Raw genomic sequence first — 4,454 nt, forward strand, 5'->3', positions numbered from 1 at the left:
ATTCAATAGACAATAGTTTTTGTTTTTACATGTGTGCATTCCTTTTCTTTCCCTTCTGGCTCAGAGGGAATCTTTTCTGCCAGGTGTTGCAGGGTCCTGATTACTCCAACTTTGTGTTCCAGATGGTGGTGGGAGTTGAGGTTCCCTCACATTATTGTAATAATGTGATATTATGTCTTGATATTAATATCACGTTATTACAATATACATAATTATCACGTTATAACAAAATCTCCCCATGCCTCAATCCAAGCATAAAATAGAACTTAACTAATTGCGATAAATGAGCCATTTTCTCGAACTCTGATCTGCACTGTCATCCACTTCACTATGTTTTAAGGCAAACATATATATCATGTTTGAAAAATAAAAGATATGTTATATCGTGAAAACTTTATTGTTCAAACAATATAAATATCATGTCCATACAAAATAATATTTATATTGTAAGAACGTGAAATGTTTGTTGTTATAGCGCGATAGTTATGTATATTGTAATGACGTGATATCATATTGTACAAACATGAAAAGTATATTGTTAGAACAATAAAGTTTTCACGTTATAACGTGATATAGCTCTATTTTTCTTTTGCCTGGGTGGCAGCTCTAGGCTTCCGTATATCACAGAAGTAGAAATATACCTGCACTTTTTTCCCCCCCATTAAAAAACATGAGTCAACACTTCTTTTTCACAGCAACATTACTGAAGTGACACTTTAACAATGCTTCATATCACAGTCTTTATGATGATAAAACATGCTCTCAAACATGCTCAAATGTCTGCGCTGTCACTTGTCATGAAAATGTCCAGAGCCTGGGTTCAAGCTTCTTCTTCAATTACCATTGATCATTAACAGGGTCACGAAAGATTTGTCACATTATCCCCATAAACAAGATGTTTTTATAGAAATCATTGTGACACAAAGATTTATATTCTTGTTTCACAATGTGCATGAACTCAAAATCTTTAGAGTTTCATATTTATAAAGTATTGAAAAGAATACATTTATACCAATGTATGAACTACACTTCTTGTAAAAAAAAAAAAACTGATTGGAAATGCATTCAAAAAAGCTCCTGCCATGACCTTCCTTGTGCGAGCACACACACACACTCACACACACTCACACACGCACACTCACACACGCACACACACTCACACACGCACACTCACACACGCACACACACTCACACATGCACACAATCACATAGTAGCACACGCAGCATTACACACACACACACACACACTCACACACGCACACAATCACATAGTAGCACACGCAGCATTGCACACACACACACACACACACGCACACACACACTCACACACGCACACAATCACATAGTAGCACACGCAGCATTACACACACACACACACACACACACTCACACACGCACACAATCACATAGTAGCACACGCAGCATTGCACACACACATACAAACACACACTCACACACACACACACACACACACACACACACACACACACACACACACAGAGGGGCGAGAGAGAGAGAGAGAGATCATTACAGTTTTTTCTGAATGCTTAAACCCTAACTGTGATTCTTATAGCACAATTTCTAAAACTATTAATACTTATAGCAAAACCACTCACTGAGTTTGCAAAACTAAAAGCACAAACACTGCTTTGCACTCAGTTTGCCATTTTGTAGCACACACTTTGCAAATCTGTAGCTACAATCCACTGCACAGCACTCTTTTTGCAGAACTGTAAACACAACTCACTGCTTTTGCACTCAATTTCCAAATGATCAATGCACTCCTAGCAAAACTACACACATTTAAGGCCATTATTTACACTATTTTGCCAACTGTCTGGCACACTGTCACATGTGAAAACTTTTTTAGATAATTAGTTCACTTTGCAATCAGCCTAAGCACTATACAGTTTTTTCTGATTGCTTAAGCACATTTTTTGTAACTATTGGCTATTTTTGCAAAACTCTACACACAAATAAGAAAACCTGTCACCCAATTATCAAAACATTGTAGTTCTCTTGCAAAAGCGAACACAGCTAGATTAACTCTTCACACCTTCGTAAAAATGGTGTTTTCGTATCAAACAGTTAACACAAGCCATCATCTACTAAGCACACAATGCGCCAACTACACACTGATGGTATGAATACAAAACACATCTGACTTTTGCTTTCTCTGTGCACAAGGTAGGCCATGTCAGTTTGAGCTCATACTTTTGTCATAGATCCATAAGCATAGAGGGATCCAAACTTCTGGTACTGGTGTTTATTCACACACATCAAAACAAACACAAGTGTTTATTTCCAAGTATAGGATTATTTGCAATCACCATATTGACTATATGGGTTTCTTGGTCTGCAGTGAACATGCTTCCTCTGCCCCAGCATCTGGTTGTCTAGCAATTCTGTAAAGTAACAATTTCAGTATTTTTACATCTATGGTATTGTTGTGTTTCTCATTAGCATATGGCAGTGCTACAAGTCTTAGTGCAAAGTGACTGTACTAACCGATTCTGATTTCAAAATGTCCTTATGATGCTTGCTACAGTGTAGCAGCTCGAGTTAGGCTGAACCCGTTGGCCAGCTTCCCTCAGGGTCATTCCATGGTTGATTACATGGTCCACTATTGTAGCTCTGATGTCATCAGCAATTCTATTTCTTACTCTTCTTACCCTTCCTCTCCCCCCTCCTCGTCCTCCTTCCCCCCCTCCTCATCCTCCTCTTGCTCCTCCTTGTCCTTGTTGTCCTCTTCGTCCTACTTCTTCACCTCCACGTCCTGTTCCTCGGCCTCCTCTACTTCTCACTCTTCCTGCTCCCTCCACTGTACTCCACACACAGAGCTTACCTGTATTATAGTGCTTAGGCTGATTGCAAAGTGAACTAATTATCTAAAAAAGTTTTCACATGTGAAAGTGTGCCAGACAGTTCTCAAAATAGCATAAATAATGGCCATACATGCGTATAGTTTTGCTAGGAGTGTGTTGGAAATTTGGTAATTGAGTGTAAGCAGTGAATTGTGCCTACAGTTTTGCAAAGTGTGTGTTACAAAATGGCAAACTGAGTGCAAAGCAGTGTTTGTGCTTTTAGTTTTGCAAACTCAGTGAGTGGTTTTGCTATAAGTATTAATAGTTTTAGAAATTGTGCTATAAGAATCACAGTTAGGGTTTAAGCATTCAGAAAACACTGTAATACAGGTAAGCCCTGTGTGTGGAGTACAATGGAGGGAGCAGGAAGAGTGAGAATTAGAGGAGGCCGAGGAAGAGGACGTGGAGGTGAAGAAGTAGGACGAAGAGGACGACAAGGACAAGGAGGAGCAAGAGGAGGACGAGGAGGGGGGAGAGGAGGACAAGGAGGGGGGAGAGGAAGGGTAAGAAGAGTAAGAAATAGAATTGCTGATGACATCAGAGCTACAATAGTGGACCATGTAATCAACCAGGGAATGACCCTGAGGGAAGCTGGCCAACGGGTTCAGCCTAACTCGAGCTGCTACACTGTAGCAAGCATCATAAGGACATTTTGAAATGAGAATCGGTTAGTACAGTCACTTTGCACTAAGACTTGTAGCACTGCCATATTCTAATGAGAAACACAACAATACCATAGATGTAAAAATACTGAAATTGTTACTTTACAGAATTGCTAGACGACCAGATGCTGGGGCAGAGGAAGCATGTTCACTGCAGACCAAGAAACCCATATAGTCAATATGGTGATTGCAAATAATCCTATACTTGGAAATAAACACTTGTGTTTGTTTTGATGTGTGTGAATAAACACCAGTACTTGAAGTTTGGATCCCTCTATGCTTATGGATCTATGACAAAAGTATGAGCTCAAACTGACATAGCCTACCTTGTGCACAGAGAAAGCAAAAGCCAGATGTGTTTTTTATTCATACCATCAGTGTGTAGTTGGTGCATTGTGTGCTTATTAATATGATGGCTTGTGTTAACTGTTGGATACGAAAATACCATTTTTACAAAGGTGTGGAGAGTTAAGCAAGGGTTATTCGCTTTTACAAGAAAACTACAATGTTTTGCTGATTGGGTGAAGAGTTTTCTTATATGTGTGTAGAGTTTTGCAAAAATAGCCAATAGTTACAAAAAATGTGCTTAAGCCATCAGAAAAAAACTGTAATACAAAGGATTGCAGCAGGTTTTGGATTTTCACTCATTGGATTTACAGTTTTTTCTGAATGCTTAAACCCTAACTGTGATTCTTATAGCACAATTTCTAAAACTATTAATACTTATAGCAAAACCACTCACTGAGTTTGCAAAAATAGAAGCACAAACACTGCTTTGCACTCAGTTTGCCATTTTGTAACACACACTTTGCAAAACTGTAGGCACAATTCACTGCACAACACTCAATTACCAAATTTCCAACACACTCCTAGCAAAATTATACACATGTATGGCTATCATTAACACTATTTTGCCAACTTTCTGGCA

This window comes from Pelmatolapia mariae, linkage group LG9 (genome assembly GCF_036321145.2).
Source record: "Pelmatolapia mariae isolate MD_Pm_ZW linkage group LG9, Pm_UMD_F_2, whole genome shotgun sequence".
Taxonomy (NCBI): Eukaryota; Metazoa; Chordata; class Actinopteri; order Cichliformes; family Cichlidae; genus Pelmatolapia; species Pelmatolapia mariae.